The sequence below is a fragment of the Erithacus rubecula genome, assembly GCF_903797595.1.
Source record: "Erithacus rubecula genome assembly, chromosome: 11".
NCBI lineage: Eukaryota > Metazoa > Chordata > Aves > Passeriformes > Muscicapidae > Erithacus > Erithacus rubecula.
In genome coordinates this window covers 24,164,102-24,190,230 of record NC_136663.1, presented here as the reverse complement: position 1 = coordinate 24,190,230, position 26,129 = coordinate 24,164,102, and the positions used below count along the sequence as shown (strand labels likewise).

Genomic DNA, 26,129 nt, shown 5'->3' with positions numbered 1-26,129 from the left:
ATAACATAATTTATTTACCTCTCAAACGTGTTCCACGTATGCAGGATTATCTGACTGAACTACTTTATTGGTTTTTGCCTTTCCTTCTGCATCTAAATCAATATGCAAATCTATTGGCATTTCTTTAATGGGACTGTATTTCTTGCTCCAGCACATCTGATCAGATTTGAGAGCACAGTGAAATTGCTGAAGCCAAGCCCTCATTTCACCATCTCGTTTGTGACTAATAAATTTCAAGAGCCAGAATTCCCCTGTGGTGTGCCCAGGTGAGGTGGGAATGCCCTGAGATGACACCAACACAGCCCTTATTCTCACTGCTCACTCTCACTGTGCCTCTTCCTCAGTTGTTCACAGACAAATCCTCATGGGAATGTGTTCTGAAACAGATTGTGAGCTGAGCCAGGCTAAAAATAACTCTTTAAACCAACGCCAAGTCTTCACATTTTGACATAACCCTCAGGGGCCTGGAAAAGCCTTTTTAAGGCTGTTTTCGCATCCATAACCAACCCACCCAAGCAAAAGCAAATATTGGTTGGGCATTGCCTTTTGTTCTTACACTCATCTGTGTCTGTTTCACAAACAACTATGACTTAGGTTTGTAACCTCACTGGACATTCCAAGGTCAAATCTATGTCTAACTGAAGGCAGAAAATCATTAGTGCCATGTCTCGAGCTAATCTAAATTGACTTTCAGCTTTCAGGCTTACATAGAAAAGTTTAGGGGATTTTTTGGAAAACAGTTTCCTCATTGTTTTGGTATGAATTGAGATTTGCTGCTGGTGTCTGTGGAACACAACTCCTTCTTTCAGAAAAAATTGTGCTTAAATTCTCTTCCCTATGAGAGAAAAACTGGGTACTTCAATTGAATGGTCGCATCATTTTATGAGCCAGCAAATGTAAAATCTATCTTCTCTCTTTCTCCCTCTTGTTGAAGGGATGGTGAGATTTTTTTGCCCTGCTTTTCCTTATAAATGGAGGTCTCAAGGCAAAGAGATTATCCTGCAGCCCTTCTTTGGGGAGCAGAGCCAGGTGAGGAGAGCAGTAAACTGTACAGTCAATTAGATTGGGAAAAAATAAACTGAAATATAATCCAGGAAGGAAAAGCACTACTCAGAGCAGGCAGGTAGTGTAGTTCAAGGTGACTTGGATTCACACATGTGAAATGAGATTGGCAGATGAAACCTAAGTAAGAAAATATTGCTGTTCTCAAACCAGTCTTTTACTTACGTGCACCCAGGGTAAAGCCCCCCAGCACCCTCATCTGCTCCTCACAGGACTCACAATAATGCACCCTCTATGACACAAGTTATACTGCTTGGCAAGAACTGTCCTGTTATTCATGTGTAGAACATTAAAAACATTCAAAGAAATATAGAATCACTAAAAATGAAACAAAGCATGAAATAACCCAGACACAAGGCTTTAACATGTTCCTCTAGCTTTGCAAACTCCAATCAACCCTAAAGACTGACTCTGTATTTTGTTTTTTTTTTTTAATGGTACGTGTTTGTAGAGACACAGAGTATTGAAGAGAGCAGTGGACTCCACATAAAAGCATTGGCAGGTAGGTGCAAAAATATATCTGTGTGCATTTTGTCTCTCGTAGGTAAAAGCAAGATTTAATCATGGTGATTCTGCAAGCAAAGGCAGGGCTTGTCTAAAGGCCAAAGATTTATCTGATATACAAAGGAACCAAGGATGATTTCTCAGAAGTATTAAAAAGCTCAGTTGGGTTGTGATGATGGAATAAGAAGTCTTTTCAACCACTTTTGTAATATCAGCTCCTAGCAACCACTTATTCCAACCTCACACTCCTACCTGCCAAGGCACAGATATGGGACACAATCTGTGATAAAGCTCATAAAATCCAAGCAGGAAATTGCAAAATTATGGGCAATTCACTTCCTCTGTGCAAATAGCCCTATTTCCAGCACTTGCAATTTTGAACTGCAGAATGACACACAAGTTTCTGTCAATCATGGGTCATTTTGGGACTAAGTAAGTAACAGGAGCCGTAAAGGCAAGCATAGGCTAAAAGCTTAACATAATTTTGATTTTAAATTTTAAGTCATCTGTAGTGTTGACTGGTGGCAGGTCAGAGACAGGCGACACAACACTCTGATTCATGTGACAAAAGCATTTTATTCTTGTGAACTCCCCTTAAACAGAGAGTTTGGGGCTCCTGGGCATACACATATGATTGGTTGGGAGTTTGGATTGCCCAGCTCTCTAATCAGTGGGCATCTGCAGCTGAAGATGGAACTCACTGGGTGAAATTCCTGTTTGGGTTTGAATATATCCTATCATTGTTCTAGTTTATCAAACCAGGCTACTTGAACTGAATCTTTTATCTATAGCCAAATTAATTGTGACTGTGACAGTCACTCAACATTCCCTCAGTGAGAAACTTCAGTAATATTTTAAAGCAGATATATTATGTTCTTTATATATGTATTTTTTCTGTTGTGTCTTCCTAAAGGAAGTCATATTAGAACCACTTGGTCTTGCATTGCCTTTTCTAACCTTTAGTACTGAGAACCCAATATTAATGTATCAGCTGCCCAGTGTGTAATAGAGGGAATCAAGGGTAAGTCTTCTCAATTCAACCAGCAAAATGGAAGTACACTGCTCAGTTTAAAAAGTACTTCTCATTTTTCACACCAGTTAATTCTGTGACAACTTCTCCAATTTTGCTCCTCACCTTTGACACCCTGACAATACTGAACAACATTTTCCCTTCTCTCTCCTGCATTACCAGGAGAATCTCACAGGCTTTTTTTACCCTGCTGTTCTTCTGTCCTTGTCCCCCTTAATCACAGATCACGAAGCAAAGATGTGTTCCTGATCTGTTCCTCTTATCAGCCTAGGTAACTCATCCCACCGTGCCCTTTGGTGCAAACTGCCTGCTCAGCCTGGGGAGTGCCCATCTTTCACAGGGTAAGGACACACTACCTTTCCTTGCCTCACAAAGAATCCAATCAAACCAAAACAATCCACATCCTCTCCATCACTTGCCTATTCATGCATTTCCCTGGCTGTGTGGTGGCCCTGATGATTCCATGTGTAGTTTCTTAAAGCCAAAAGTCTTTTTAAAAATTTCCACCCCATTTACTCCCAGAATTTACTGGGACCTCCCAAAGTCAACACATCCCTGTCCATTTAAAATGTGGAAGGGTTTGGTCCCAAGTCCTTGTGAGATGCATGTTTGAGATTCTTTGAGCTTTCAACTCTAAGGACCATTGCAAAATTTACACTACAACACACTTACATTTCATAAACTTATAACATTTCCTGTGTTTGAGACATTACTCCCCACTAACTTTTTTCCAGCTGGCCAAAAAACTTCAGATATCACTTGACACTAAAAAATACCAAATATTATCTGATTTATTTTATACAATTCATTAAGAAACAATAAAATAATTATCAATAACCTCAACAATGCAAAGAGTCCTGAATATATTAGCTCTGTAACACCTAAAAGTTAAATACAAACTGACCATGTGCTTTTTTGGCATCAGCTCAGTTTAAGGTATTATTTCATAATACTATACTGATTGCTCTGTGAGACTAAAGATAAAACAATTTTACTCAAATTATAAACAGAATGTGGTTCTCTTAACCCCCTTATTCAAATTTTTTTAAAAATGCCTCAAGTATTCACACAGGCTGTACACACAGTGGTTACACTAAAAAAATATTTAGGGCTAACTGAAGCCAGACTTTTAAATATCAGTCCTTGGTTTAAAATACCAACATTACATGAGGAAAAATAACTAATTTCAATAAGCAAACATGCACCACCACCATTCATTAGCCAGATGCAATCCATTCAAGGAAAAAAAGGATGGATTGATGAACATTACAATCAATATTCAAGATCTGAGGTATTTCCTAGGTCACACAAGCACCTGAGATTTCTCTGCCAGGTCACCTCTCTCATTCCCTAAGTGCAAGCAAAAGGAGAGCAGTAGGACATTGTTCATCTTGCCTTGAAGAAGGTTTTCCACATTGTCTCCATAACATCCTCAATGACAAACTGAGGAAGTTTAGCCTAGATAAACAGACAGTGAGCTCTATTAAAACTTCAGATTGGAACACCTGATATGCAAATACTTGAAGTGGTCACTTTTAAGCCAGGATTCATCCTCCATGTACATCTGGCTGACATTTCACATCACTAGGAGGAAACCTCTCAAATTAGAAGAGGAATATTAACACACTTTACAGGCACTGAAAACTGGGAGAAGATAATCAAATTTCCAGGTGTGTTGACAAGACTCACCTCACTACCAGGGTAGAAATAAAATAATTAACAGGAAACTGGAAGGAAATAAAGCAAAGCTGAACAAGGGTTTCAGAGAAAATAAATGCTGCAGCACTCTGCAGCAAGGTGTGCTATGTGCATGTTCATTATTTAATAACATAACTCCTGGAAAGGCATTTTAGTTGGAAATATGCAATGTGCCTTCCTGGACTTGGACCATACCAGGTTGTACTGCAATTTATCTCTTATACAAAATATGTGGAACTAGATATTCTGAAACTAAGAAAAATGTAGGACCACAGAGTGACTCAACATCTCTTAAAACACAAATGTATTTTCCTAAAGAGGCAAAAAAGTATTTACTATTTTAAAGGATTGACAGAGGATCTTCATGTTATTAAGAAATTTGATGGGGTTTCATATGTTTAAATTATAATGTTACCAGTAGAATGGTTGCTTTCAAGTAGAATTAGACTGACATCTATTCATTCCAAACCAAGGGAAAATATCTGATTTTACCATTTTTTCCTGGTTTTGACACAAAAAATAAGAAGGCAATTTTTTCAAAACTTATAGAAAATGGATCTGAGGAGAAGTAAAATTGTGTGAAATAGCAAACAGTTTTGTGGGGGAAAAAACCTCAAAGAAACATTTTGAGTGGTTTCCCAGAGCTCTGATGAATACCATAATGAAAGAAAATGAAGGCAGACACAACAGAAAAGAGTTATCAAAAATCCAGATGAAAGCATGTTCCTGTCTCTTTGTTACTGCTCTCTCAGGAAGGAGAACATTCATTTTCCAGAAGGAGGGGTATTGGAGATGCTGCTTTGGGGAGTCAGAAGCCATTTGGAATGACACTGAAAAAGCATGTGTAAAACAAATGAGACATCAGACTGAGAAACAACAGAGACCCCCTCTAATGATGGATTTCAAAGTGCTCTGTGAACCTGGTGAACATCTGTGTATATGGAACAAGATATTGTCTGTAGCAATGTGGCAACTGTCTCTCCTGGATCTCTGCAGAGAGGCTAAAATATCAGTTATGTGGGGTTTTCAAACATGCTCTAGGACAAACACAGGGCCTACTTTTACTTTCTTCTATCAAAAATGCTTAGAAAACATTTTGCAAGAGAATATTATTGAAGATACTGCTGTGCTCCTTCTTTTTTTGTCAACTCTTTATTTAAGGATTTCTGTTATGCAGGAACTCATTCTGCTAAATAATTAACATACACCATGAAAACTACTATAAAAGATTACACAGGTTTCTACTCTGGTGTTATAACATTTCAATACTTCCTTCACCTTGCTGCTAAGCTATGTCACTTCATATAGTATTTGACAGCATGCAAGTATTTTAGGGTGCAGGAAAATCAACTGGCTGCTGGAAGCTCCCAGGTCTGCTCTCTCTGAACTTTAATTGTGTGCCATCTCCAGTAAAACAGTGATGCTGGTGCATTTTTAATCTTCTGCCCTACAAGGCACAGAGCCAGCCATGAACATGTTTTATGCACACATGGGCTTGCTCCTTTCCTTTCTAGAATGCTTGGAAATGGAGAAGAGCCTTCATGCTTTCAGCCACCAAAGAGGTGTCTACCCTTGTGTCTACCCTTAAACATGAATTTGTTTGCTAGGCTCATGGTCTGCAAGCTTAGACCCTTCTGTAATGCACAGTCAGCATAAACAGAGCACCAAACACTCTGTAAATGTGATCCAGCAATTTATTATATTGAAATGTCAGTGTCTTTCCAAGACATGCAGCTTCTCACACACAGGGAGAGCCTCTCCATATTAATATATTCACTTTTGAGTCAGGGAGCTGCAAAGGCCCTTTCACACCACTTCCAAAAATGACACTGGCAAATGAGGAGGCAGCAGCAAGGCAGCTTTCCCTCATGCTCATAAAGAACTTGATAAATGTCCTTCAGCCACTTCTAGTGCATTTTATTTATACTGCTCTTGAGAAGAAAGACTCAGTGCCAGCAGCAGAAGTAGCTAACTCCAGAGTGCTGGTCTGCTGGATTAGAAGCCCTGCCATGTGGTGGGTCCATCTGTGCCGTTACCACCTGTGCCTCCTTTCCAGTGCAGGTGAATCTCACCCGATCTGTAAAAACACACCAGGGTTACTCCCAGGGCAGTTCATTGGTGCAGCTCCATGGGATGATTTGCTGGCTTACACTGCTGGGACTAGACTTAAATCAAGGGGCAGATTGCTGCTTTTGGCCCATGGGTGGGGAGTGAAAACACACAAACAGCTGTAGGAAATACCTGCAAACACACGAAAATCTGTTAGGAAAGTCACAGGATTTGGTGAAGGGACAGAATTGCTGAACTTTGACTGGACCAGGAAAGAACAGAGTTGAAACTGCAGGAACACAAACTCACAGACTTAGGACCTCTCTAATTCATCTCCATTTGGAAGCTTATGGGAGACATGGGTCTCAGGCAGGCAAGGAGATGAAGAATGTTCTCCTCATGCCCTGGGGCAAAGCAGGGCACGTGGCCAGGCACCTGCCCTTCTCTCTTGGTGCACAGCTCCCCCTGGGACTCACTTGCTTTATTGTCAGTGCTTTCCAAAAGGATGGCCGGCTGTCTCCTAAACTTGTATTTAACTGACAATTATGACTCTCCCTTTAGGAAAGAGAAGGAAGCATTGTGTTTTAGCCTGAACCAAACCTCCAGCCTTAGTTTTCTTGCCTCAATTAACTAATTGTAACAAATGACTGCAGTTGCTCTTCTGGTCCGTCTTGCCCTGGCCAGTTCATGGTAGAAAGCAAAATAAATCCTATGCAATTCCAATCAGGGTAATCGGCAGAATAAATAAATTGTACAAATTGCTATCAGATAGCATCTTGGGCTCAGTTTTCACCAGATTACTTAAAATCTGCCTAATGTGATCTTTATTAGACTTTATATTAGACATTTATATCTGCTGGGTTTTTTGTTTGTTTGTTTGTTTGTTTTGTTTTGTTTTGTTTTAATTTTAATATGTAGGAGTCAAAAGCCTGATGATAAAGCAGGTTGTGTAAATTCATATTACCTATAATATCATAACTGCCTACACAAAGCTGAAATATCTGACTTTTGAAACTGATTTTTGCAGACAAAGCAAAGAGCTGCCAGAGGAAGTTTGGATCTGGGATAGCCTGCATACTGAAACAAGCTTTGTTTGGCCTGACTCTTCTTCTGCAGGAAAGCTGTGCAGTTCCTTAACTGGATCCCTCCAGAGCTGCCCAAGATTTCCTGGGATGGGAGCCCTGAGCTGGCCAGCTCTGCACACCTGATCCTTTTCTGTTCAGCTCCTTTAGAGCCTTCACAGTATGCATGGTGTCTCTGAGGTAGCTTTTTATTAGAGCAGAATCTGGAAAATAAATAGCTGCAGGGAAAAAAAGGCATAAAATTAATTTCCAGTCCTAAGTAGCCAGTCATCCTTCTCATCTTCTGGTATCCACATGGAAAAGATGAAGGGGAGTTTTGTTCCAAAAATCCAAGGAGTTTTACAGCCAGCCTGTGCAGGAAGCTGGGAGAGCATTCCCAGCAGTGTTGTGTTTCATGCTGTTATGGAGATTCTGTGAGAAATGCTGTGCTCTAATGAGACATGTCAGAACAACAATCAGAGTTTGCTCAGATTTGCTTTTTGATTGGCCACATTTCTGAATTCCACACTACCCAAGAGCTCCACATCCTTGGGAACTTTTGGCAGTGGGTAGAAATTGCCATGCATCAATACCTCACAGGTTTCCAACTGGGACCTGAAGCATCAGAATGAAAAAAGAACCTAAGGTGAGGTTTATCTTGTCTGCACCAAAAGGTAAAAATATCCTAAAAAATAAAAAGCAGTAAATTTATTCAATGACATAATCTGAACCAGCAAAGTCAATCATCTCCATGAATTTCCTTATACTGAGGATTTCAATCTAAACTGTAATGTTATTAAAATTAGTTAGTTTTGGTTTTTTCACTTTTATCTTGCTCCTTTTAGCAATTAATTTTTTGGTTATCAGACAATTTTTAGTGGGTACACATAAATGGACTTTATAAAATAAATGTTTCCCTTTTGGACTACAGCTTAAAGTCACTTCTCTAATGGTTTAAATAATTGAAGAATTTCAGGGTCTTTGTGAATTGATCTGTAAAAATCCATTCTTTTCTCACTAGTGAGGATGTTTAAAAACAATATGAAGGCAGTAGTGATGGAACAGTAAAATCCAGTTTTTGTCCATATAAACATCTAGTAAGAAAGAAAAAGTGCATCCAGAGTAGTTTTATTGATTGCTATAGCAGCATGCAGTGAAGAGCTGGTGTATTTATATGTAGGATTATATTGATACCTGCTAAGCTTGGGTGCATCCCTACTTTTGCTGAAGATAATTCTCTTTGTCCTGTGCTGTGCACATCACGTTCAGCAGCCTTTGCTGTCATTCATTTCTCAGCCTCAGTCACAAGCAGCTCTGGGGACAATTTGGATATATTTGGGTGTCTGAGGTGATTGCTTATCTGTAATTGCTGCTCTCTGCAATAGGGGTAGCAGTAAAACCCTTACACCTCTCCAGCTCGAAGCTGGCTGTGTGTTTATTCACTCCTGTGCAGAGTGGCCTCCTACTCAACAAGCAGCCATCAGCCAGGACCTGGATGCTACCAACTGCACTCCCTGAGTGTGCTGGACTCACCTCCCCTCATCCATGGAGAGATTTACCATCAGGTTATCTGCAAAGTTAATACAGAGGAATTACTGCCCTCCTGGACCATTAGCTGTATCCCTCAGCATGAAGGCATCACACACTCCTGGGGGACTCTGCTTCTTAACTCCTGCTCAGAGGTTTGGATGTTCCCTTTTCTTTCACTGAAGTGTGTGAGGGGGTCAATTCAACTGTCTGAAGTTGGCTTAATTGGTCCTTTGACACTGATGGAAGCATTTGAATTACTGATAAACATAACACATAGTTTTGGTAAGCATGAATTCTTTTGGAGTGGTTCACCCTGTGTTTCTTAGACATTTAAGAGGAAAAAAAGATTCAGAAGTAATTGGAATTCAAGAGTAAAAGTAATTCAGGATCATTCTAATAGAAAGAGATTTTCATTCTGTGTAACTGAAGAATTTGTACAATTTTTCTCATAGGTTCTTTGTTCTACAATTTTTTCAAAGATTCAATTATTATTTTCTCGTAATTATACAACTCAAAATTCACAGAATGCAAGTTACTATTTTAGCCTTTATTAGAAAAAGCAAGTAAGAAAACACAATTTAATTCACTAAGCGAGTGTCCTAATCAGTCTACTGATCTCCTGCTCATTTGCTTATTTCAGAGAATTTACATATCTGATACATTTTCTTTAAATACATTCTATTCCTTTCATTTACATGGAAAACTTGCCTTTTTTCAGGCCTAGTTCTAGTATTGCACGATATCCAAGACTGCAAACCTTAACTTTTTTTACTAAGTTAATCAGTTGTACCTAGGAGATAAGTGGTTTGACTTTAAATAGCACATGAGAACAGCTGGACATCATCTTTGATGCTTGGAAATTGTGTTAGTGTTCCTTTGTGTAGAGAAATAGGATAAGATTCTGTTTCATTTCAATGTTAAAAAACAGATTTATAAAGGAAGAAAGTCTAGTACTATTTTCATTCTGTTTTCAAATAAATGACAGCTATGGGATCACTTACATATATGAGCTAAAACTTGTGTAAAACACTTTGATCAGAGTCTGAAAATACAACTTTTATGGAAGAACTTATACCCTTGCAAGATCAATTTTGCAGCATAACAGGTACTAAGCTTTAAGTCTGTCTCCCCAGCAGTCAGTACTTACAACAAAAGCCCTTTCCAGCTACTGTATCCATTTCAGTCTTCCTGGTCTTAAATATAGCTGTTAATACCACTACAATGGGAAGAATTATTTGTATTATTTTATAATCCTTATTTGTCATCTTCTGAGTAGCCCTGAATGCAGCTCTCATCCTCAGGTGTAGAAATTAATGCTGTGCTGCAATTGTGTGCTGAAGATCTGCTCCTTCCTGGAGATCTTGGGTCTTTAAAACTCTTGGAATAGCAAAAGAATCTGTTTATTCTAATAGCTTTTGACAGCTTTTTGTCTGTATAACTTGTCTTGTTCAGGCTTTATTTTATGTGCAATGTCTGTCTGTGGAGTTTTAGGTTTCAAAGTACCAATCTAGAGTGTTTTCACTCTGTTTTTAACCAAGGGCCACAAATGCTGTCTCCCCCAGGCTGACAGTGTCACTCAGATGAAGTGTGCTTGGTCTGTGTGCTGCATTCCCCTGCAGAGGGGGCAGGTGGGGGAACATCCCAGAGTCCCAAAGCTCCAGCTGGGCACTGCTCCTCTCTTCTGCGATTGCTTCCCCTCTGCTTTGGCCTCATGGCTCCTCCTTATTTCACTGCCCTACACTACCATCCACTTGGGATATCAGGGAAAGGCCCTTGGAAACAAGTGTATGGTTTGTCACCCTGGGCCTAACCTGTGTCCAGGCTGGTCCTGCCCCATCCCTGAGCCCCTGCCAGCTGCTGCACCTCCAGGAAATACTGCACCAGGGGAATCATGGCCAAACCAGTGAAATGCTATCTAAAGCCATGGTGGATTTGAAAGGAGCTGTGTTTATAAACAGCTCATCTTTTAGATTCTCTGCCACTGCTTTCAGAAAAAAAAAAAAAAAAAAAAAAAAAATCCCCTTTTTACCTCTATTGTAAGTCCCTGAAGAGAACTTTAATGATAGTTGGGTTTTTCAGAAAATAACCACAGCATGTTCATGGCACCACAGCTAGATTCTTTTATTTTATCCCTTCAGACTCTCCACTGTTTTCCTAACAAAGCTTTGACTGGTTACCCTATTGAGATTAGGGCACCTGAGGTCAGTTATCAGTACATGACTTTCTCTCCCTTTCATTCACTCATCTGTCCTGGAACATCCTGTTTCCTGCTGTGAGAATGGTACCTTCCCTCTCTGGTTTCAAGCAGGGTCTGTTGGAGTGTGTTAAAGCAAAATGCCTCTGTCTCTCAGTCACTGCACTTCACCATCTGAACTTTACACAGGCTCATAAAGAAAGAATTTCCATTCAGAAAGATTTTATGCTCATCACTTTTTGGATATACTTTTGATTCTTTCTCAAGATAAAAATATAAGTCTGTTAATAAAGAAAGATTCTGCCACAGTTAGTGAAGGCACATGAAAGGCTTTATTTGACACTGGGCATTTGTAGGGAGATGGACCCAAGCATTTAGAATGGTGTTTGTCAAAATATCCCAGTTCTTAGACCTGGAAGAAGCAAGATGTAACTCAGACATTTGTTGGGAGAAGGTTACAGCTCCTCCTCTAATGCTGCACAGGGCTTGCAAAGCTCACAAGAGCTTTCCTCCATGCCACTATGAGCTGGATAAGGAACTGGAATGTGAGTACATTAAGCATTATGGAGAAGGGGCTGGACTTTGAATTTGCTGCTGACAGGAGTCCTGGAAGTAAGAGATTCCATCCTGCCTCGGATCAGTGTTTCAGATGCACAATTGATAGTTCCCTTTGTTTCTCAGCAACTTAAATCAGGAACTTGTTTGCTTTATTTACTCAATGCTAAACTGGCTTGCTCCCTCCTCAATTGTTGCTGCTGTCATTTATTGTGGATGGTTCTCCAGAGCTAAATGAAGTGTAAGCCTAGGAAGCCTTCACAAAATCTGGTTTATTTTCTCCTGCATCTCCCAAATGCAAGTGTCTAGGACTGCTTTTGTTACTGCTTGATATGCTTTTTTCTTCATTAGATAATTACTTATGTTCAAGTAGACTTTTGTTTTTCCTTTGATAGTGTAACTTCCTCTTTCTGCATAAAGAGACCATTAAAAAGGTAATTAAATTAAATAATGGGTGAACATGCAGAATATAGTGATTGACTGCAGGTGATAGTGAGCAGAGATGTACTTCAGACATTTATGTGCTGAAGCAGGATCCAAAATGCCATGTCCCTGTAAGAATGTATTGGAACAGAGAAGAGGGGGAGAGATCTTGAGTTATGGACTCACATTAGCAGTTATTTGTAACTTTATTCCTGTTGACTGGAGAACAGTTTTCTTCTGTATGATTATTTACTACAGGCTTCCCTTCTGCAGTACTTGCTCGAGATAACACTTGATGAATCAGCCCTTCTTGCTTGAAAAGTGTTCATGTCTAATAAAACAATACTTGAAAAACAGGATGGTGGGATTGTAACACAAGATGTTTTGCTGGCAGCAGATATGAGAGGACAACTCTTCCTGAAAGTGCTAAATTTAATCTGAGTAGCACTTGATCCATATTCCTGACAGGTAAAGCTGAATGGTGTCAAAGCAACAAAGCAACTTTTTTGTGCATGAGAAAGGCAGATAAAATACAATATAAAACCATAGTCTGCAATACAAACAACAGAGGTTTGACATGAAGCACAGAACTATTGCTCCAGGCCGATGTGATTAGGAAAAAAAGAAGGAAGTAAAAAAAAAGTGAAATAAAGCAAGCTCAGACTGTCTGAGACTGGACTGCAAAGGCTTTAAGGTGCAGAGTGGGAGGACGTTGGAACAAACCTCCAACTAGGAAAGAAAAAACATCCAGGGTACAGTTTGTAGCAATAAAATGAATGAGTAAATAAATAAATAAATGCTAAACCTTTTTATCAGCTGCATCAGAAAGGTCCTCACAGCATCCACCTGTGTTCCCTCAAAGGCAGATGTTGCTCATTCATCCCTGATACCAAAGACAAAGCCTTCAGTGACTTTTGTAATATTTTTTTCTTTTCATTCAGACTAGAGACGTATGCTTTGGAAATAGGCTGTCAAAATGCAACCCCTTAATTCATTATATACTGCAGAAAGAAAAGACAACCTCAATATTTTTAATTTCCACGTGCTAAAAGGTTTTCCATTTCAATCATGTCAAGTTGGATGAATGGAATCCAAATGGAGAAAATTAGGCTGTGTTTGAGCAGGTGTTCATTTAGATTTTTGCTTTTCAGTTATGCCCTGAGATAGTGAGGGATTTTGTCTAATTTATTCACACACCCACTCTCAAAACCATAAAACAGAAGGTGGCAGCATTTCAGGGGAAAAGAAACCAGGAGGATAACAGAGAATTTAGAGACTCAAAATGTATCTTGTTTCTTTGACACAAAGATTACTTACAGAAAATAGCCCAACAGAGCCACGCTCAGCTAGAGCTTCCTCATAATCTTTCAAGCATTTTGAAACTCTGGCAGCAGTGTGAGTGTAACAGATGAGCTTTAATTCCAAAGGAGATTTTCTTTCAGTCTTTAATATCATGCAATGTAGAAGCACAGGTCTGAAAAGCTCCTGGGAATAAAAACCATCTTTTCTTTATATTTTAGCATGGCTGAAGCCTGGTTTAATCCAGGACCATTTTAGAAAGGACATTTCTTTGACTGAAAACAATCCATAACAAAACAAGGGGAAGAGCTGTTAGTGACATGGCAAAAAAACAACTAAGTTTATGCAGATTATGAGTTTTATAGGCATGGAGAAAAGTAATGGAATTTTTATCTTACATTAAGGGGAAGAAAAAGCATCAGCAATAGAGAGAACAGAAAGGAATATTTTACAGCCTGAAAAAACTTACTGTAAATGACACCAAATACAACAGAACCTATTTTTTAAATGCTTGAACAAAATGAGAGATTTTCAATTAATAAGAAAAAAAGAGTTTGTCTTAGCCAACCTCTGTTAATTGAATATAGACGGAAGGATTTTTATTTAAAAAATCACATTGGAAGAATCCCAAGCCCTCCAAGCCTTTGGGCACAGCAGAGGTCAGACAAATCCAATTAAAAACAAACAAAGCAGTTTACTTTATAAGAGCAAGTTTGCAGTATATCCATGAGACAAACAAATAACAAGACATGCAGCAACAGGTTTGAAAATGGCAAGACAATACTTCTATTCCTTCAGGCATAGGAACTCAAGAGTATAGAATATTCACAGGCTGTACCTGGAGCTAACACTGCCAGAATTCCCCCTTGCAGAGAGAGGGTGACTGGCTATTAGAGGGTCTGATAGAGGCAGCAAGAGTTGAGAGAAGTTCTTAAATAAGTCCAGATATTTTCAACAAACTGGGGAAATTCAAGCATATTTCATCTCTACACTAGACATAATTTTTGTATCAAGAATGTGTACAGCAGCTCACTTGGCTATGAGTATATTTATTTTGCTTTTTTTTCAAAGTGTAAATTCTTCATTAAATATTTCAGATTTCCTTTTCCACCTTAATTCATGCAGGAAAATCCTGCTAGATGAATGCTTTAGCTATAGAGACTGAACACCAGAACTTGTATGCAAATTTTCTACACTTGGGGTTCTGTTAATAAGTAGTTCAAAGAATGTATCTGGATTACAAACACAGATTGGTCAAATTTGGGTATCTGGACCAGGCTGGGGTTACTGCAGAGTAAAGCATTTAATGAGTTGCAGGAATGACAAAACATTCCTCAGAAGATGCTCTACAATGCTGACAAAGGGATTTTCCAGAGGAGACCTCAGCTGCACAGGACACAGAGAATGAAGAGGTTCAGTGATGGAAGGATGTCTCTCTCCAACTGGCATCTGAACACACAAATTAATGAGTTTGTTCCAGCCACACCAGAATTCTAATTGCTATTGCACCTGAAAACGAAAGGGGAGTCAGGAGGAGAATTCTTCCCTCTTCTCTAGGCAGAGACAGCCTCAGCAGCAGAGTTTAGACAACACTTGGTATTGCAAAGAAAGGCAATTCCCCTGAAGCCCTCAGTGTTTACAAGTGTCCAGCATTAGTCTGTCCTTTATTTCCTACTGACCAGGGCTGTTTGTCTGAAGACACTAATGCAACCCAAGAGCAGACACAGCCCCTATCAACTTTTTACCCCTCTGTCATTTTGTGCAATCCCTAAATTTAATGATTCATACTAGAATTAGAGACTATAAGTACCCTGACAGCAATACTCCCTATTCTGCTTTCTGGACTTTCCACACTGCATCCATGCCTGATGTGCCAGGGTTTCCTGGGACAGGGGATGGCAGCAGAAGTGACTCTGAGGGAGCCCAGAACAATGGGATGTCAGGGAACACACCCTGCTGCTGCTTCCCAGCCTGCCCCTCTCTCTGCTCTACAGCACATGCTAAGAACAGGAAGCAAAAAAAGAAGCTGAGCTTCAGATATTTTGCACATGTATTTGGATAGAAAAAACACAAATCCTAAGAGAGTTGGAATAAGGCAATACATTCCAAAGAGAATCCTCTGGGGAATTTCACTCTCCCAAACACTTTCTGTCTGTTGTTTATGCATCCTGCCACTGAGGGCTGTACAACTGAGTGCTCCACATACTTCAGTCAGCCTTTCATCACCCCCTTCTCATATTACCTGAAATGTCATCAAATTCTGGAGTGATTCAAGTAGGGACTGGGGACTTCTCTGCTTGAGGACAAAGCAAACAGTTAACACCTTTCCCAAGCTGAACTGAAATTCACCCTGCCGTGGTGTTAAGCCAGGCTGGCAAAACATGACAAAGTCATTATAAGGAATGAACCACAAACATTTTTTCTGGTCAGTTTGGGTTCTTCCACACAACCTAATCAGCCCAGTGTCCTGGGATGCTGCAGGCTTCATGAGTTATCTGAAATCCATTTATTCTGTCACGTTCTGAGACTTCACAGAGATAAACTATCACAATGCTGTAACAAACTGTTTGGTTTGGTATTGGTTTGGTTTGGGGTTTTTTTGGTGTCATTTTGCTGATATTAATACATGGAGTCACCAAGCAATACTTATTATAAAGACTCATAGAGGCTCCACAACTTGTATAAAAACCCTCTTGGTAAAAATTTTGCTTTTACCTTTTTTAGGTACCACTGTTATCATTAAGGGAGTTTTGGCTTCCAGAAGATAATTTGCTGTATCTCAGTTTATTATTTTATTTCTTTTATCTAAAAGGCATCTTTCCACAGTTGAAGGCAACAGAATAACCTAGCACTACTAGAGAAAATATTGTGTACCCTTAAAGTCCATGTTAAAGTCTGTCATTTATGGCAGGGAAAAAGAAGGGATTTTTCTTTTTTGTAATTCTAAGGAGCTGCTTTGTACATTTCAGTTTTGAACTTTGAGAAAATCCAACTGATGAATACCATCTCTTCCCAAACCTGTGCATCACAAATAACTAGTGGCAAACAGACCAAAGTTGAGAAAAACGCATAAAGAAGTGATCCTGTGAACAAAAAGGATTTTGTTCACTAAGTGATTACTACAATAAAAAGAGAATACTCGTGTATGAGAGCACTCACTGACAGGTTGGAAAAGTTCTTCAGCAGCTTCCATGAGGGTCTCTATCTTTTTGCTCTGCTTATACATTCTGCTTACAGAGAACTTCATTTTCACAACAAGGTACACTTAATTTATCAAGTTTATAAAATAAAATATTTGCCACTAATAGAAGTTAGGCCTAATTTTTCTTAAGCATCCTAGCACAAAGGTGGAATTCACCACACTTAACCAAATTGACATGCATTGCTTCAACACTGCATCCCTCAGCATGGAAGAATGAGGTGTACTTGGATTATTCCTCATGTAGTATCATCCTGCAGACATTCCCTGCAGTTTGCTTATCTCTGTAGCTTGGAGCAGTAAGCAGCTTATGGATGTGGTCCATTAAAAATATGTTTGCTTTATTCTTCTGTATTATATCAATAAGGAGAGACTGATTTAAAATTTGGAGCTAGAAATGCAAACTAAATCATCCCTTTCAGCCAAATTAAAAGGTGAACATCTTATCTAGGTTATCCAGGTCCCATCAATTTGCAGAGGTCCAAAGGATGTAATCCTCTCTTGTTCTAACAGATCTCAAATACTGAGAGAGGCTCTGTAGCATGCACAGTACCCTCAGACGTTAAAACATTACATTTTCCTCTAATAAGCCAAATCAACATTTTCCCAGTTGTTTTCAGTGTAGCACAGGCAGACTTCCAACAATTTGTCTTAAGGAAATATACTCTATATACTCTGTTTATTTATATATCATTTATTTATTTATTTATTTATTTTTATTTATATATCGTGGTGTTAAATCTTAAATGCCACATCTGACACACACTTCAAACTCCAGGAAGTACAGGGACACTAACAGCAGGCTGCACCCCAAATGAGTTCTGGGGGAATTAAACTGCAACTGTAAACAAGCAAGGTCACTAATGAGCTGAGACAGAAAACAGAGCTTCTGGCTGCCTTTCAAGTTCAGAGGAGTACTCAATGGATGTGTTATACTCGAGAGCAGAGAATACATCAGTGTAATAATTAATTCGTTGTTTATCTGGAAGTTGTTAGAAATTTCAAGGGTAATATCCATAATGCAGGAAATTGGAAGCTGTGTCCATTCTGTGATCCAGTATTTACCACAGCAGGAGCTGTCACTGAGGTCATGGTTAAAGACACAAATGTGAAGAGACAACCACCTCAACACAAAGAGCCACCACACATTAAAATCTATTGCAAATGCATCAGGAACACAATGTCATGTTAATCCATGTGTGAGAAAATGACTGATGCCCAGAAGTTGTCTTTGCCACCAAGGGGAATTGCAAATGGTGTCCCACTGACATTTGTTTCTGTAAAAAGAAAAATCAAGAGGGGACTGAAGCACACACTTTCTACTGGGACAAGTTCAGGAGGGGAAAACAAAAAGGCAATTATATAAGCAGAAATGTTTTGACAGATTAGTACACATTCTCTATACCCTGAAGCAGTGATCTTGCAAAAACCCTCTGAATTATTTTTGCCAGGTCTGCTGCCCAGTGGGAGGCTTTGGAAACAGGTACACATGACCTTCAGCTTCAGATTACAAACTGACAGAGGACATTGGGTGGACAGACACATGCAGATTTGGGGAGCTGCTCCCTGTCCCAGTAAGTCACAAAGTTCCTAGTAAGTCCACAAAATTTAAATACATATTTTTTCTCTTCATTTTTTTTTTTTTTAGTATAAGTATAAAAAAAACAAACCCAAAAAGCATAAGTGATTAGAAATGCTTACTAAGATCAGAACTTTAGAGTGCTTTATGAGCATTACTATGTCAGCATATTCCAGTGGGAAATGTATGACACTGGTTTCCAGGAAGTAGAAAAGGGCTCTCCAATAAAGCACAGGAGAGATGTTCTGTCCAAATCACCTTCCTCTCAGATGGGCAAACAGGAACCAACTTTTAATTTCCTCTGTGAATCAGAAACTGAGCCTCCTTGTTTGCTCAAGCAATTCACAAAAGCCACTTCCTGTTTAAAGTGATACTCTTCTCCCCACAGAACAGATGTGCCTCCCATCCTGTGCACCCTGGGATCTGTTTGCAGCCAGACTGCTGCTCCTGAAGCTCACCAGCACACAGCAGCAGCACTGCTCTCAGGACTCCTGCACACTGCAGACAGACTTCTGAACTCTACCACTGTTTATAGCACTAATAAGCCTTTGCCATTTTTTATTTAGTGTTCTTAAAATAAATACCTTAATACATAGTTAACCAAGTGAAGCAGGGCTCACTGTGGTAAAACAGAATATGAAGGAATCTATTCATTAAACATGACTTTAATATTAGTGCTTGTTAATTTCTTTTAGCTTGCCCTCACCTTAAAAAGGCAAAAGTTGGGACTCAGAGCACATAAGGGCTCGACCTGTACTCCAGGTGAGCAGAACTCCAACATTCAGGTGACCCTGACACTGCCAGGTCAGTTTGAAATAGCACTATGGATTTCCTCAGAGCAGCAGCTCCAGACACTGCTCCCTTCCAATCACCCCAATGAGCACGATTCTACATAAGACACAAGCTCCACTGAAAATCTTGTCCTAGGGTGTGCTTTGTACTAAGACAAATATCAATTGGAGCTAGAATGCAAATCTAAGCATAAGTAGTTGAACTGAAATTCAAGTTTATGCTTAATGATTCAACAAAAAATTATGGGTTTTTTTCTTTAAAACAAACAAAAACAAAACACCCCCACTGAAAACAGGTTTCTTTTTTATTTTCTGATCTTTTAAAATAAGTGCTCTGATTTACTGTTTGATGTTTCAAATGATTTAGAAATAGATGAGTACATGCCTTTATGCCTATGAGGCCTTATAAAATTTGACATTTAAAAGCTAGTAATAAAGCATTTAAAATTATTTTCCCCTTTTCCCTGAAGACTATATATTCCCATTTAGGCAAAGTCAAATTCTTACAGAGTTGTATAAGGCACGTCAGCTGCAAAATCTGATTTTGAAAATCAGTTCTTTCTTAGACTATGAGGTCTGTTATCTCAGTTGCAGGTCTTGGTTGACTTACATTCCCTTCAAAATCCAGGCTAGAGATGATGAGGCAGGCTCAAAATAAAGTGAATTCTCAAAAAATGTTTGCTTCCCTGAGTATCCAGTAAGTGAAATCACTGTATTCAAGCTGCAAGTTTCAAAGCTGATATTATTACTTAGTTTGAAATTCTTGAAAATAGAAGTTTGCTAAGGAAACTGACAGACCTTGAACAACAGCACCTCACAACTCCTTCCTAATGCAACCTGACTGCTATTGATTTACAGCTGCTTTGTATTCCACTTAGTTCTGCCTCTTTGTTTGAGTTTCTTGTATTATCCTCATTAATTAAACTGGTTTTGTGGCAGTGCAATGACAGCAGAGCAGCACCTTCTGAATACCCAAGCCCTGGGCCCTCTTCAGTGCTGGGTTCCCATCACTGCTCATGGAAAGCTGGACTGCAGGGTACTTTTGCACCACTGCTGGGCCAGGAAGAAAAGGTGACAACACAGGTGATGTTCAGACAAAGGGAGACTGACTCCTTTTGTCCCCAGAACTCTGCATTCCTGGACACAACATCAGAGGAAGGTGCTGGGAGCACCAAGTTTCTTTGCAGTCAGAGCTCTGCTGCCAGCATTAAACAAGTGACCAAGCCCTGTCTGTGTCACTTGTGCTGCAGCTTCCCAGGAACTCTGTCCAGCTTGCAGGGAATATGGAATATCCCTGCTGGAGCAGTGCTCCCAGTGAACACCTCTACTCAAAGCAAACCCAGCAGCATCTCCTGTGAGCACTGGGCCATGCCAAACACACACACACACAGCATCCTGAATGCCCCACCAAAACATCTCCAGAGCAGTGTAAAATCCTGAAGAGATCTGACTCTGGCAGGAGCTGTACAAGCTCCCTGCACGAGCCTTTATCTGTATTTATGGATGGTACCTAATTGCATTTACCAATGAGCCCTATCACATTTTGCCGCACTGGAAAGATGTAGATGTGAATCCTAATGATTACTGAGGAAAGTTATTTAAACAGCATTTATTAATAGGAACAAAATTATTTAATTGCTGCCATGAAACTGTCTTTGCTGCACCATGACAAAAACACTTCAAGTTCTGTGGGGTTTCTCTCCCCCAGCAATGTGGAAGAATAACAGAAGGAACAGGAGGGGCAGCAAAAGAGTACTTATGCAATAAAGATTATTCAGGGTCATGGAGCCATTAAAATGTAACAGCTGCCAAAGGATGGGATTCACACTGTATTTCATCAATTTTCTTTAATGCAATGAACATTCTGATGTTAGTTTTTTTACTATACTTCCATATAACTTTGCTGGTATCAAAATGAGACTTTTTCATCAAAGCCTTTCAGTTAAGTTAATTAATTTTCTTTGATGTTTAAAATAAATAAATTTAAAAATGTATCTCAAACACACTGTATGAAGAGTTCTCAGAACAATGAAAAGCTTAGTTTTATCATGTCATTTTCACAGAATACTAGAGGGGAAAAGGTGTTTTTCATCTTTAGCTACTTAGCTGCCTCTTTTCAACTACCTTGAAATTGGCAGGAAATGAGGACAAATCTTGGCTTTTAGGAAGATTTAATATCAATTAGTCAACTGTGTCTGAGAAGCTTAATAGGTGCAAATGTACCCTATGAGCATTAAATAACCAAAATTTCCTAATAAATTTCCTGGCACATTCCAGAAAGAGAAATGTTATGCTACAGGAATTATTTCTTAAAATGTACAATTTAGTTTCATATTACCACTTCGTTTTCCATCAGAAGCCTATGTCAGACAGGAATTTCCCAGTGCCCCCATCTTCCCCATGCTTCAGTTCCCATCACCAGCAGGTTCAAACCTGATGCCAAAAGCCAAGTTGTGTTCCATGCTGCCACTTCCTGCCCCTCAGAATCATTTGGTCATTTCCTCTGGGACTTGTCTCACTGTAATGCTTTTATAGTTTGTTTCTTTTACCAGCAACTATAGAATTGCAGTGTTTGGGCTCAGGACTGCCCTACAAATGTGCACAGCACAAGGTCCAGAACCACTTCTAATTCCAGCAAGCTGCAGAACAGGGATAGCTCAGGCAACCCATTTTTCACTAGTGTAATCTCAAAGGATACAAAACTAAATGTCATTCCAAGAAGAATGATCTTAATTTTAAAGCCATTTCTTCTTTTCATTGCAATCTGCTTTTTCTAATTTATTAATTTATTTTAATGAGAAGGACTGAGGGAAGTGAGAAAGAATAAAATCACTGCAATTACAGGTCTGCTAGTAAAACACGGGGGGTTTTAAAGACACATTGCATCAAAAAAAGAGCTGGTCTATATCTGAATGTCAGAGCACTCACCTTTTAATCCTAAATTGTGTGGTCTCCAGAGGAAGGTTTAGCATTTTTTAGGCAGTTCTGTGCTAAAGATCTCACCCTATGCAGCACATGGCAGGGATGGCATGTGTTGGCTCATAATATTAGGAAGACAAAATCTGTATCATAGGAAATGGTCCATTCTCTACCCATCAACAGCCACTGCAGTCCCTCACAAGCTGGGGGTTGTGAAGAAAGACACCAATTAAAGCATGTAGGCAGCAATAGAATTTGCCCTACTTTGCTCTGTTTAGCCCCAAAGAGCAAATCAGTGATGATGTGACCAAAATGCAGCAAAACACCCAAGGCAGATGACAAGATTTACAGGACAGAGGCAGGCTTGAAGAGATGGAGAAGAGGTAATAGGAAATAATTTATCCTCTACTAAGACAAAGTTAGTAATTATTTCAGCAAGGTTCTGATTCAGAAACACATTTGGTTGTGGTTGTTTCCCCAATCAGGGTGTGCTGTACCAGGGGTTCCACCTCTGAGGGAGACAAAGATCTCCATTCACAGTGCAAAGGTCAGGCAACAAAAGGAATCAACACCATCTGATCTCTCTGTATATAAAAATCACTGACATGTTTTACAAGCCCGGTGATTTCCCAGCATAAAAATATTTTATACACTTAGGAGATGGTCAGTATTTCAACTGTCAGACTGAACAAGGTTATTGCCACGTTCCCAAAAAACCATCAGAATCAATGCACTTCAGCATGAGAATCTGCCCTGCTGGATGTGACAAGGTGCTGCTGTAGGATCTCACTAAGAAAGGGTCTCCTCTCCCTTTTTAAGAATGTGGATCTCTGCAGCAGTTCAAATTCCCAAATGCATGAGCTCTGTAGTCACTGCACAGGTGAGTTCAGAAATCCAAGAGCCTCCAGAACTGGACCAAATCTCATGAAATTTTAACTCAGAAGCTGCTGTGGCACGAACAACACCTGAGGCCCCAGGTTGTGGCTGTGATGGAGACAAAGCTCAGCCACAGGATCCAGGGGGCTGGAATGCCATAATCCCAAGTGCCCCCACTCCCAGCTCAGCCAGAGGCACAGATAGCACTCCAGGTACTGCTGCACAGAAACGTGTGTGCCCTGGCCTGCATAAATAACCAGGGAACAGGCTGCTGACAGTGCTGCCTGTGCCATTGCCTTAAATCACCCTCACACTAAAGAACAAGTAGGAAAGAAAATCTGCATTGAAATCCATGAAAAAATTTCCTGCCATGTGGTACTTCACAGCAAAGGCAGAACTGGGCTCCAGATTAGTATGCTAGATATTTTTATTTTATAAAGCTGATCTTTAATTAGTGCAGTAGATTAGCCACAATGATGGATGCTGGAATGACAAGCAAAGTGTCCTTTCCAAAATGTGCTCATACCACAGAACAGATGGCTTAATAAACAAACTATTACGCAGCACAAGGATTTTCCACAGTATACCCATTGTCTTTACTACTGGAATTGTTAATTTCTTGGGACACTTGTGACCATATCTGGTCAAAAAGTTGGCACAGCTAAGCAGTCATTTCCAAAAAATGGTGGCATCTTTTTACTCAATTCAAAGCTGACTGCAAGAGCAAAGCCTGGAAATACTGCTCTAGAATATTTTTCCAATTCAGTATCACAGCTCTGATGGCACAGGAGAGAAGGAAGGTGCTTATATCCATCAGGAACAGATGGAGATCACAGTCTTGCAGTAAGTTCCTTGTGGATGAGCTCTCTGAGGGATTCTTTGAGTACAGAGAAAATAGTTATTTCTAGAGACTGTGCATTCTACTTTGACATAAGCCTCGTTCCTAAAAAAATATATTTAGCACATCAATGAGACCTCAGTTCAGATTTTCCAGGTCTTTATTACCATTTTTGCCATTAAAATAGCACTTCCTAGGTTTTAGAGACTCAAAATGACATTTTCCTTCTTGCAAAGGGACCAAAAAAAAAAAATAATACAATTTAATGACCATGGCATAGAGGTTGTCCCAAAGTGATGTTCTATGAAATAGTTTATGAACTTCCATCCAGAAATGAAAACACTTTTCTAGGAAACAACTAATTAGAAAAATATTAACTTCCTTTCTTATCATCTTTAATTCTTCAAATCAGGCTGAAAAATATGAATGAAGATCCTGTGAACTCTATTGTTTTTTGAGTAATAGTATATATATATATAGTATATATATATATATATATATATATATAGTATATATATACTATATATATTTAGTATATATAAATACTATTTTGAGACCTGAACAATGACATCATACACACAGGATATTTTATCTTCATAGCTCTCTATTTCCAAACTGTGCTCCAGTTTCCACCTCCCCAGCTGCTGAATGAATGAATGAAAGGATCCCATGGATAGACAAATAATCATCATATATCACTCACAGCTCAATCTAAAAAGAACCATTTGTGAGCAGGTGCAATTAAATCAATTCTAGCAAGCTGATGCTGTAACACTACTTCCTATATTTTAGCTTTTCCTCTGGCATATCTCTGTATGCCTAAAACAAAAAAGAGATCAGGGAAGGAGTAAAAGGCGTTATATTAATTCTGGGCATAAATAACTCAATCTCATATTTTACCTCTGACCCAGATGAAAAACTTTGTCTCCTGCACCCCAAGTGAAATCTCTCAGCCTCTCAGCACTGGGCTCAATGTAATTCTCTTTTTCTTATAAATTCTTCAGCTAAAGTTAGTTTTATTTGGCTGATTCTGAGGAGAAAGAGAAAGATAAATACTCTCTATAGTTCAATAGTAAAGGCATTTGCTTAGGATGGAGGAAGAGTTCAATTTCCCACCTCACCAACTATTTCAATATTTCTACTAAATACAGCAAGGGAAGAAAGTGATAAAAAGCCCCTTCTTGAGCAGTGTACTTGTTTTGGACAGTGCAGACCTCACCTGAGCCCTCCCTAACCAGGAAATCCCCTTCTCCTGCTCCTCCTGCCTGTCCCATCCCTCATGTCACCACTTTGTTCCCAGGACACCAGCAAGGACAACTCAAGATTGATACAACTATTGCATTTAAAGTAGAAAACTGCCATCACAGAATGAATCTGCATAAAATCCAGAGCTACTGAATAATTAGATACATATGGATTAGACTTTGAACTCATCCCACAGTCTGGAAAACTGCAGAATTCAATAAACTACATTGATTTGTTTCTACATCAACCATATCAATCTCAATTTGATTGATAAGAGAGCTATTTTTCCCCTCTTGCCCACAGTGCAGGATGCACCTGCTTTCACAGGTACTAAAAAATATCCTGATTATTTTTTTGTTGTTCCTCCCATCAGTAAAAATTCTAAATACAGGACATAAACCACCATCTATTCTCAAATTATGTCTAAGTACTGAATTACAACAGCTCTAAACTATTTCTAGAGGTCAGCAGAACAGGATAATTTTAAAAAATCATGGCTTCTGTCCATTTCATTAACATCTGGTAAACAACCAAATGTTAATGAACATTAAGCATTTGGCAAAATCTGTTAAAATGCCTTGAGAGTATAACTTACCAAAGCAACAAAAATAATATAGAGATAATAAAAATTAGAGTCATCAGCTCTCTCAAGAGACAGTTCTGAACAGGAAAAGGCCACCCAGAAGATGAAGGACAATTAAAGAAAACTTTGCCATGCAAACACTTCTTTGAACTGAGCCTGCTTTTCAGGCAACCCAAAAAATAGAAGGCAACATTCATTTATTCTGCCAATTTCTACATTCTCTTTTATATGCTTCCAGATCACGTGTGCTGCACTTTCTTCATAAATGCAACAGATTAAAGGGAAAATTGCATTGTGTTATATAAAACTCAGAAAAATATCTAATTCTATTAAATCAAGAAAGGAAGAGAACACGTGGATATATACAAATATATATGGATATGTATACTAATTTTCAGTTGACAGGTTTATACATTGACTTTTAAAAGGATTATGAGAAAATTCTATTTTAACAAAAAAGATCTGGACCACCATTGGTCTCCCAATCTTTTTTTTTTTTAACAAAACCACATAAGAAAACCAAATAAACCTAATAACAATCTTTCTACAGAAGACAGATTTTTTTCTGTATCAAAGCTGTAGTCTAGAAATTCATGAGAAAAAAAAGTTTTCCAAGTGAATTAAAAGCGTAAATGTTAGCATCTAAAAATAGTGTAAAGGGAACCAATTTCCGAGACCCCAGGTGAGATTCAGG

At 39.1% G+C, this 26,129-nt stretch overlaps 2 protein-coding genes across 3 annotated transcripts in view; both read right to left on the bottom strand.

The window, feature by feature from the left end:
* CLSTN2 (calsyntenin 2) overlaps nt 1-26,129 on the bottom strand; it is a 318,016-nt gene that overhangs the window by 95,904 nt on the left and 195,983 nt on the right. The window lies entirely within an intron of this gene.
* MRPS22 (mitochondrial ribosomal protein S22) overlaps nt 10,880-26,129 on the bottom strand; it is a 403,791-nt gene continuing 388,541 nt past the window's right edge. The window contains exon 9 of the mRNA XM_079315420.1: nt 10,880-10,892. The gene's annotated coding sequence lies outside the window, so the exon portion shown is untranslated. The remainder of the gene's footprint in view (nt 10,893-26,129) is intronic.